The sequence below is a fragment of the Arachis hypogaea genome, chromosome 13 (genome assembly GCF_003086295.3).
Source record: "Arachis hypogaea cultivar Tifrunner chromosome 13, arahy.Tifrunner.gnm2.J5K5, whole genome shotgun sequence".
NCBI lineage: Eukaryota > Viridiplantae > Streptophyta > Magnoliopsida > Fabales > Fabaceae > Arachis > Arachis hypogaea.
Window position 1 is genome coordinate 88,960,747 of NC_092048.1, and position 11,460 is coordinate 88,972,206.

Genomic DNA, 11,460 nt, shown 5'->3' on the forward strand with positions numbered 1-11,460 from the left:
CTTGCTCAACTGACCCACTTGTGCCTCCAAATTTCTAATGGAGGACCTTGTTTCAGTCATGAAACTTTGAGTGGTTTTGATTAGATCAGAGACTACAGTTGCTAAGTCAGAGTGGCTCTGCTTAGAACTCTCTGTCTGTTGCTGAGAAGATGATGGAAAAGGCTTGCTATTGCTAAACCTATTTCTTCCACCATTATTGTTGTTGAAGCCTTTTTGAGGCCTCTATTGATCCTTCCATGAGAGGTTTGGATGATTTCTCCATGAAGGATTATAGGTGTTTCTATGGAATTCTCCCATGTAATTCACCTCTTCCATTGCTGGGTTCTCAGGATCATAAGCATCTTCTTCAGATGAAGCTTCTTTGGTACTAACTGTTGCTACTTGCATTCCAGACAGACTCTGAGAAATTATATTGACTTGTTGAGTCAATATTTTGTTCCGAGCCAATATGGCATTCAGAGTATCAATTTCAAGAACTCCTTTCTTCTGACTTGTCCCATTATTCACAGGATTCCTTTCAGAAGTTTACATGAATTAGTTATTTACAACCATTTCAATGAGTTCTTGAGCTTCTGCAGGCGTCTTCTTCAGATGAAGAGATCCTCCAGTAGAGTTGTCCAATGACATCTTGGATAGTTCAGACAGACCATCATAGAAGATACCTATGATGCTCTATTCTGAAAGCATGTCAGAAGGACACCTTCTGATCAATTGCTTGTATCTTTCCCAAGCTTCATAGAGGGATTCACCTTCCTTTTGTCTAAAGGTTTGGACTTCCACTCTAAGCTTGCTCAATTTTTGAGGTGGAAAGAACTTTGCCAAGAAGGCATTGACTAGCTTTTCCCAAGAGTTCAGGCTTTCTTTAGGTTGTGAATCCAACCACGTTCTAGCTCTGTCTCTTACAACAAAGGGAAAAAGCATAAGCTTGAAGACCTCGGGATCAACCCCATTGGTCTTGACAGTGTCACAGATTTGCAATAATTCAGCTAAGAACTGATGAGGATCTTCTAATGGAAGTCCATGAAACTTGCAATTCTGTTGCATTAGAGAAACTAATTGAGGCTTAAGCTCAAAGTTGTTTGCTCCAATGGCAGGGATTGAGATGCTTCTCCCATAGAAGTTAGGAGTAGGTGCAGTAAAGTCACCAAGCACCTTCCTTGCATTGTTGGCATTGTTGTTGTTTTTGGCTGCCATGGCTTCTTCTTGTTTGAAGAGTTCTGTTAAGTCCTCTATAGAGAGTAGTACTTTAACTTCTCTTAGCTTTCTCTTCAAGGTCCTTTCAGGTTCAGGATCAGCTTCAACAAGAATGCCTTTGTCCTTGCTCCTGCTCATATGAAAAGAGAGGAAAAGAAAATATGAAATCCTCTATGTCACAGTATAGAGATTCCTTGAGGTGTCAGAGAAAAATAAAAATAGAAGGATGAGGTAGAGAAGAAATATTCGAACTTATCAAGAGAGATAGAGTTCGAATTGTTGATAATGGAGGGGTGTTAGTCCTTTAAATAGAAGGATTTGAGAAGAGGGGAAGAATTTTCGAAAATAAAGTAAAAGATTTTGAAATAATTGAAAGAATTTTGAAAATTTGGTAAATGATTTTCGAAAACTAAGTTTGCGAAAGAAATTAAGTGATTTTTGGAAAATATTTTGAAATTAGAAATCAAAAAGATATGATTGAAAATTAATTTTGAAAAAGATGTGATTGAAAAGATATGATTGAGAAGATATGATTGAAATCAAATTAAAAAGAGAACGTTTTAAAATTAAAGTTGATTACTTGACTAACAAGAAATTAGAAGATATGATTCTTAGAATTAAAACTTTTGATCCTTTCTTAATAGGCAAGTAACAACTTGAAAATTTTGAATTAAATCACTAATTGTAGAAAGGATTTTCAAAAATAGTAATAAATAAAAAAAATTGAAAAGAAATTGATTTTGAAAAAGATATGATTGAAAAGATATGATTTGAAAAAGATTTGATTTTGAAAAATCATGAAAACTTGAAAAAGATTTGAATTAAAAACAAAATCTTCCCTCTAGTGTCCTTCTGGTATTAAACGCCCAGAATGGCATCCATTCTGGCGTTTAACGCCCAAAATGCTACCTTTTTGGGTGTTTAACGCCCAGCCAGGTACCCTGGCTGGCGTTTAAACGCCAGTTTTCCTTCTTCACTGGGCGTTTTGAACGCCCAGCTTTTTCTATGTGATTCCTCTGCTGAATGTTCTGAATCTTCAATTCTCTGTGTTATTGACTTGAAAAGACACAATTTTGAAAAAAAAAATTTTTGAATTTTTAATGATGAGACACAATAATAAAAAGGATGCAACTAAGATCAAATAATCAATGCATGCAAGACACCAAACTTAGAAATTTGTATACTAAGGACCATAACAATTTAAAAATGCATGTAAGAAGCAACAAAAGACACAAAATAAGAGAAATTAAAGATCAGAGCACTGAAATCATCAAGAACAACTTGAAGATCAATGAAGAACATATTACATATATTCAAAAAAATGCAAGAAGAAGAAAGACATGCAATTGACACCAAACTTAAAAATTGACACTAAGATACATAAAATATTTTTTATTTTTATGATTTTATAAAAAAAAATTTTTGTGATTTTTCGAAAATTATATGGAAAAAGAAAATAAAGAGATTCAAAATTTTTAATGAGAATTCCAGGAATCATTGCAATGTTAGTCTAAAACTCCGGTCCAGGAATTAGACATGGCTTACTAGCCAGCCAAGCCTTTAATGAAAGCTTCGGTCCAAAACACTAGACATGGACAATGGCCAGCCAAGCTTTAGCAGATCATTACTTTCAATAGCAAGGTTGATAGAAATCAACAAGCTCTTGTGATGATAAGTTGAAACCTCAATCCAAAAGATTAGACATGGCTTCACAGCCAGCCAGACTTCAACAGATCATCATGAAACTCTAGAATTCATTCTTAAAAACTCTGAAGAACAGAATAGAAATATTTTTGTATTTTTAAAAAAAATTTTGAAAATAAAAAGTAAAAAGTTTAAAGCATAAAGTAAAATTACCTAATCTAAGCAACAAGATGAACCGTCAGTTGTCCAAACTTGAACAATCCCCGGCAACGGCGCCAAAAACTTGGTGCACGAAATTGTGATCATCAATGGCACCAACAACTTGGTACACACAATTGTAATCTTAACTCTTTATCACAACTCCGCACAACTAACCAGCAAGTGCACTGGGTCATCCAAGTAATAAACCTTACGTGAGTAAGGATCGATCCCACGGAGACTGTCGGCTTGAAGCAAGCTATGGTCATCTTGTAAATCTCAGTCAGGCAGATTCAAATAGTTATGGAGAATTGATAATTAAAATATGAATAAAACATAAAATAAAGATAGAGATACTTATGTAATTCATTGGTAGGAATTTCAGATAAGCATATGAAGATGCTTTGTTCCCCCTAAACTTCTGCTTTCCTATTGCCTTCATCCAATCATTCATACTCCTTTCCATGGCAAGCTTTATGTTGGGCATCACCGTTGTCAATGGCTACTTCCCGTCCTCTCAGTGAAAATGTTCCAAATGCGCTGTGACCGCACGGCTAATCATCTGTCAGTTCTCGATCATGTTGGAATAGGATCCATTGATCCTTTTGCGTCTGTCACACGCCCAACACTCGTGAGTTTGAAGCTCATCACAGTCATCCCTTCCCAGATCCTACTCAGAATACCACAGACAAGGTTTAGACTTTCCGGACCTTAGGAATGGCCGCCAATAATTCTAGCTTATACCATGAAGGTTCTAATCTTAGATTAGAAACCCAAGAGATACATATTCAAGCTTGATTGCATGTAGAACGGAAGTGGTTGTCAGGCACGCGTTCATAGGTGAGAATGATGATGAGTGTCATGGATCATCACATTCATCAAGTTGAAGAACGAGTGTATATCTTAGAGAAGAAGTAGGCGTGAATTGAATAGAAAAACAGTAGTACTTTGCATTAATTCATGAAGAACAGCAGAGCTCCACACCTTGATCTATAGTGTGTAGAAACTCTACCGTTGAAAATACATAAGAACAAAAGGTCTAGGCATGGCTGTGAGGCCAGCCCCCAAACGTTAAAAGTTCTATCAAAGTATGATCAAGTATGTAAACCTCTCTATCTAAATACAATAGCAAAAGGTCCTATTTATAGAAAACTAGTAACCTAGGGTTTACAGAAATGAGTAAATGATGCAGAATCCACTTCCGGGCCCACTTAGTGTGTGCTTGGACTGAGCATTGAAGCTTTCATGTGTAGAGACTTTTCTTGGAGTTAAACGCTAGCTTTTGTGCCAGTTTGGGCGTTTAACTCCAGCTTTTATGCCAGTTCTGGCGTTTTGACGCCAGAATTGCTATGCTGACTTTGAACGCCAGTTTGGGCCATCAAATCTTGGGCAAAGTATAAACTATTATATATTGCTGGAAAGCCCAGGATGTCTACTTTCGAACGCAATTGAGAGCGCGCCAATTGGGTCTCTGTAGCTCCAGAAAATCCACTTCGAGTGTAGGGAGGTCAGAATCCAACAGCATCTGCAGTCCTTTTTTAGCCTCTGAATAAGATTTTTGCTCAGGTCCCTCAATTTCAGCTAGAAAATATCTGAAATTACAGAAAAATACACAAACTCATAGTAAAATCCAGAAATGTGATTTTTAATTAAAAACTAAAAAAACATAATAAAAACTAATTAAAATATATTAAAAACATACTAAAAACAATGCCAAAAAGCGTATAAATTATCCGCTCATCAGCGGCATTCAACGCCAAGTCTCTACCCCTTGTAGGGTGTTGGACTCCTATGATGCCCCCTGGGTGGCGTTCAACGCCAGCTAAGGATCTTCCCAGGGTGTTCTGCTCGTCTTCTTCCGCTGTACTTGTCTTTGTTGTAAGTACTGTACATGATCACAAACATTAAAAAGCAAAGGAAACAACTATGAAAATAACTTAATATAACTCAAATAGAAATAAACTTAAGGAAAAACAGAAATACTCTAATCATGGTTAGGTTGCTTCCCAACAAGCGCTTCTTTACCGTCACTAACTTGACGGATAGCTCCTTTACGGAGATGGATAGGGGCTCAGAACTTCGTCCCTTACAGTGAACTTCTTCCCTGTGCTCTCATGAATGAGCTCCACATGCCCTAGGGACAAGATTCTGTTCACAGTGTGTGGAATGACTGGGTTATCCATAAAGACAACTCTCATGCCAGGTGAGAGGCCTTCAGTAGGGATCTTCTTGTCCCTCCAACCCTTAGGTACCTTTTTCTTGGTGCCTGCCTTCCCAGTGCTTGATGAAGATTGTCCAATGGTACGCGTGTACGCAAACCCCACATTGTTCGTACAGCAGCAGTAACATTAAGTGCACTGGGTCGTCCAAGTAATACCTGAGCGAGTCAGGATCGATCCCACGAGGATTATGGCTTGAAGCAAGCAATGGTTGTCATGCAGGTCTTAGTCAGGCGGAATCAGAAGGTTGTTTGAGGTTGTAAGAGTAACGTATACCTTAAAATCATCAATAGGAAAAAATCAATAAAAGGAATAGAGTTGAGAGTCGGAGTTTCTTTGTCTTTCTGAATGAACTCTGGTATTACCGTCTTCCTTGCTTGTGAATTATCTTCTTCTATGGCAGGCTGTAAGTGATTGACACTGGTTTGAGCAGCTGCCAATACTTCTCCGGATCTGAACCCCAGGTTTAGTGTGGATCCATCTCTACTTGAGGGTGAAGCGCGTACAGTCCATTCTCTTGGCGATCCTACTCAAAATGCTACAGACAAGGTCTGATCTTCCGGATCAGAGAATGCTGTATCTTTGGGTTTTAGCCTCTACCACAGAGACCCTAATCTCCCCAGAAATCGGCTTAACTGGTATCTCGAGAAATCCCCAATGAAATCGTGGATTAACCGCCTGAGAAATGTATAAGCATAGCTATTAGCTCGTGCTTTCCTTCCAAGTATTCACACGAACCCAAGTAGACGTGGGTGTTTGTCAGGCACGTTCATCTTAATGTGATGAACAGAGCTAATTTATCAGATCATCCTATTCACCACGATGAAGATTGGATATACATCTTAGAGATAGATCAAACATGGATCGAAGAAGAAACAGTAATACTTTTATTAATTCATAGGACTCAACAGGGCTCCTCCCCTCAACCTAGGAGGTTTAGAAACTCATACTGAAGTAAAACAATGATGAAACGTGTATGATGACTGAAAGTGTCTAAAAGATCTCGAATTACATAAATAAAATCCCTTAAATACTAAACAGATGACTAGTAAGGGTAAAACAGTCTATTTAGTGCTAAAATCCACTTATGGGGCCCACTTAGTGAGTGTTTGGGCTGAGCTTTGATGAAAACCACGTGCTTAGGCTCCCTTTGGCGTTGAACTCTAGTCCTGGCACCTTTTTTGGGCATTGGACGCCATAACTGGTCCTATGGCTGGCGTTGAACGCCAGTTTTGGGCCTTCTAATCCGAAGCAAAGTATAGACTATTATATATTTCTGAAAAGCTCTGGAAGTCAGCTTTTCATAGCCATTAAGAATTCTCCATTTAAACTTCTGTAGATCCAGAAAAGCTCTTTTGAATGCAGGCAAGTCAGATCTAGACAGCATCTGCAGTGCTTTCTCTGTCTCTGAATCAGACTTCTGCTCCAGCTCCTCAATTTCAGCCAGATAATACCTAAAATTTCCCAAAAACACAAAAACTCATAATGGAATCCAAAAATGTGAACTTAACACTAAAACCTATAAAAACTCAATAAAAACTAAATAAAAACTACTAAAAACTATATGAAAATGATGTCAAAAAGCGTATAAAATATCCGTTCATCATCCAACACCCAACTTAGAATTGGTGTCTAGGGGCTCTGTATAGCTCTGCACAGAAAGAAAAGGTTCAAACACTATGTGTTGCACGCATAAAATGATAAGAAAAAGGGTATAAGATGCTCACGCATCATAACACCAAACCTAAACATTTGGTTGTCCTCAAGCAACCAAAACAAGATAAGACCAAGAAGAGAAAATGCTTAAGATTTTAAGTTATTATTTAAGCTCAGGTCTAGTTATTGAATGGGACTAATGCCACTCTAATTCTGAATAGCTTTGACATCTCACTATCCTTTGAAGCTCAGAAATATTAGTATCCTTCAGAACTAGCTTAGATGATATTATAGATTCTCTTCTTTAGGCTCTATTTAATTCTTGAACACAGCTTTTTCTCTTTTCTTTGGTGCTTTGTACCTTGAGCCTAGCCGTGACTCTAAGTGTTTTGTCTTCAAGCTTAACTTGAAACAAGAACACCACGAGAGCTTGACTGGGAAACTCTTTGAGTTTGAATTCTTCTTTCTTTTTCTTCCAAACAGTGGTGCTCAGAGCCTTAGGCATACTCTGTACAGCAATGGGTCACGACTTTAGGTGCTTAGTTTCAAGGGTTACATGACACTTTCACACCACAAGGGTAAATGCCACCACATCAAAAAGAAAAACTAGAACACGCATAATATATAACTCTAAATCTCATGCATTTTACTTATTCTTTTTCTTTTGATATTTCTTTAAGCTCGGTGAGTAATACATAAGACATCTTTTCAAAATAAACATAAAATAATGAAATAAATAACTAAACTAGAAAGCAAAAAAATCCTACTCTTGATCATGCAAACAAAGAATAGAAAACAAAAAATAGAATAAAATATTGAAAAACAGAAATAAGATAAAAGAAGGGAGAATGAAACTCAACCACCTCAGTGATGGTGGTTGTTGCTCCCTCTGGGGAATCCTCTAAAGTGCTTAGGTTCCTCTATATCACGCCTCTGCCTCCTCTGCTCTTTGAAAAAGTAAAACGGTTGGCTTAGAATTTCTTCTCGGTAAAAGTGAAATAACTTCATTGCAAGTATAGTTCCAATCCGACAAATAACGCTCAATCAAAGTTTAATTTTTGGTTGTCACAAGTCCAACCCAATAAAGATAACCGAGAGTATTAATCTCGGGTCATTCTCCCTTTGAATCACAATCAAGTGATCAATTATTGGTTATGAGGTTCAAGGGGTTGGGTTGATAAAACAAGAAATTAAATGACAAGAAAATAAAGCAAATAACTAAAGATAACAAATACTAAAAAGAGGCATTCATGGTAAGGGTTAAGAATCTAAGCTTTCTATCCTAGTCATTAATGATCATACAATAATTAACAAGAGCTAATCCTATTTCATCATCTCCAACATCGGAAGAAGGTATTGATGCCAAGGCATCATAGGCTAGTTTCACTAGCATTTTTCTGTTAGTTTTAGTTGTTTTATGCATTTTCTTGAGCTTAAAGTAACCAAAAATGGTTAAATGAAGAACAAAGCAATGAACCATCCAAACAATATGATTTTGATGCAAATTCCATGAGTTTTAGTTATATTACTTAAATGCTATGAATGGAAGATTTCTCATGAAATTTTGCAAGACTTTGATGCAATTGTTTGGATGATTTCAGGGAAGAAGAGGCTAAGCAAGGAAGCAACAAAATCAATAAAGGAAGCTTGAATATCACATGTGGAGTTTAAGTTCCAGTTTAAGCCTAAACTGGAGCTTAAACGCCAAAATCATGAAGGATAAGAAATGCTGGAATTGAAGTTTAACCTCCAGTTTGACCTTAAACTGGAGGTTAAACGCCAGAATGAAAAGCCTCACTAAAGAAGCATTCCACGTTTAACCTCCAGTTTGACCTCAAACTGGAGGTTAAACGCCAGAATGATAATGCCACTCAGGGAGGAGTTCCACGTTTAACCTCCAGTTTGACCTCAAACTGGAGGTTAAACGCCAGAAGTAGGAAGAGTACCAGGGAGCCATTCCACGTTTAAGCTCCAGTTTGACCTCAAACTGGAGCTTAAACGTGTTCGACAGCTTTTCTCCTCCAGGGTTGCTCTCTCCATTTCCACGTTTAACCTCCAGTTTGACCTCAAACTGGAGGTTAAACGTGTTCGACCTCCAGTATGCCTCCACCCTTTTCCACGTTTAACCTCCAGTTTAACCTTAAACTGGAGGTTAAACGTGTTCGACCTCCAGGGCTGCCCTTCCTATCTCCACGTTTAAGCTTCAGTTTAACCTTAAACTGAAGCTTAAACGTGTTCGACTACATGACTCTCCAGGGGCTACCTTCTTCCATTTCCACGTTTAAGCTTCAGTTTAACCTTAAACTGAAGCTTAAACGTGCTTCTACAAAAGGCCTCACTGGAAGTGTCTGGCGTTTAAGCTGTAGTTTAAGCTTAAACTACAACTTAAACGCCACTCTTGAAAAAGGTTTCTGGGCCAAAAATATTGTGATTTAAGTTAGTCTTTGAGCACAAATATTAACTTAAACTTACTTTGGTATGAAACCCAATTGAATATCATGGTTTATGGGATTGGGCCTGAAGGATTGATGAGTTTGAAATCTCAATTTATTGAGTCATGTGTCATTATTTGATTATCACTAAGTTGGCTCAATAAATGTTACAGGATTTGGATCAACAACCTCATCAAGATTATGGATCATAAACCCAAGGCAAAAGGAAAGCAAGGAGAGGCCTCAAAGCCCAAGAAGCACAACTGAAGCTCAATATAGAAAGTGTATAAATAGGATAGAAGTTAAGTTAGAGAGGACTTTTTACTTTCACTTTTAGCTAGTTTTCCTTTTCTTTGTAATTGAATTCAGAGCTATGATTCACTAAACCCCCTTTCATTGGGTTAGGGAGCTCTATTGTAATTCAATGAATCAATAATAGTTTATCTTCTTCTTCAATCTTTTCTCTTGAATTTTGTTAGAAAGCTTCTCGATCTAATTCCATTGAGTAGTTGTCTTGGGAAAGAAACTACCCATACTTGGAATCCTTCGGAACCTTGGGAAAGGAATGGAGGATTCATGCTAGAGAAGCTTTCTCACAGTGAATTGGATTGGGGTTTGGATGGATATTGTGACATGTAATCCTACCAAATTGTGGTTCATGAAACTGTGTGGTATAATCAGTGATCAAGCATCATCTCTTCTTATGAATATTTAAACCAAGGGATTGGGAATTTGTTTGTTTTTAGAGAGAATTGGTGAGCCAAGGGATTGGGATCCAATCATATAAGATTGCCAAGCAAAATTCAATGAACGCATTGGTTGAGGAAGAGATAAACATGTTTTGATTCGGAGATCTCAATATCTCCTATAACCCAATGAATTCCCCATTTCTGATTTCCACTTTCTCTTTACATTCTGCCACTCAATTCATGCAATCATCCCCATTCCCCTTTTAATTTCAGCAATTTAGTTTCTGCTCTTTAATTCATGCCATTTAAGATTCCGCCATTTTGATTTCTTGTCATTTACTTTTCCCGCCAATTTTACATTTCGCAATTCTCATCTAAATCTTGATTCCGCTCAACTAGAACACACTTCTAATCTGAATTGCTCACTCAACCAATCCTTGTGGGATTCGACCTCACTCTATTGTGAGTTTTTACTTGACGATAACCGGTGCACTTGCCGGAAGGAATTTTGCCGATCGTGCAATTTCCTAAATCGTAGCATAACAAGTTTATGCGCATCAAGTTTATGGCGCCGTTGCCGGGGATTGGTTTTCGATTGACAATTCTCAAATTGGAAGCTAACTAGATTGAGCAATTTTCTCTTGCTTTGTTAATTCTGTTCAAGATACTTGTTGAATTTTGATTTCTGCACTCGGTTACATGCTTTCCTTCTTTATGCCTTTAATTTCATGCAACTAACTCACTGACTCACTAACTGTTTGAATTAATTCCTCAATTGAGCTAACCATACTCTTCCATTAACCAAGAGTATTTCACTTGTTTGTGTTTGAGCTGTGTTCTTGTATGACAGGTAGGAGAGGAGAGACATCAACTCCTCCATATACCGAACCAAAGAGGACCCTTCATAGACTTAGAAGGGAAGCAAGAGGGAAGAGAGTAGTGGGAGAAGAGGAATCTGAAGGAGAATCTGAGGACAATTTTCAGGAAGCTTTAGATCTCAACATGGATAGAGAAGTTCACAACCATGAGAGAGCTGATGGAAACGATGCCATTCCTGAGAGGAGGGTTCTTAGTTCATACATAAACCCAACCTCTGGGAATTGTGGTAGTAGCATCCAGAAACCACCCATTCAGGCCAACAATTTTGAGCTCAAGCCACAGCTAATATCACTAGTGGAGAATCATTGTTCCTTTGGAGGAAGTGCTAATGAAGACCCAAACCAACATCTCACAAAATTCCTGAGAATTTGTGACACTGTGAAGTCCAATGGAGTCCAGGAAGATGCCTATAAACTGCTTTTGTTCCCATTTTCACTTAGGGACAAAGCAGCTAAGTGGCTGGAATCATTCCCAAGGGGGAGTCTAACAACATGGGATGAGGTGGAAAGCAAGTTTCTGGCACGTTTCTACCCTCCACAAAAGGTCAAT

The 11,460-nt window shown here is 37.9% G+C and overlaps 1 non-coding gene across 1 annotated transcript; it reads left to right on the forward strand.

Moving 5' to 3' along the window:
- The first annotated feature begins 681 nt into the window (after positions 1-681).
- On the forward strand, positions 682-789 carry LOC112739198 (small nucleolar RNA R71). Its single transcript, XR_003170135.1, has one exon. It is a non-coding gene; the product is annotated as a small nucleolar RNA R71 (small nucleolar RNA).
- The last annotated feature ends 10,671 nt before the right edge of the window (positions 790-11,460 follow it).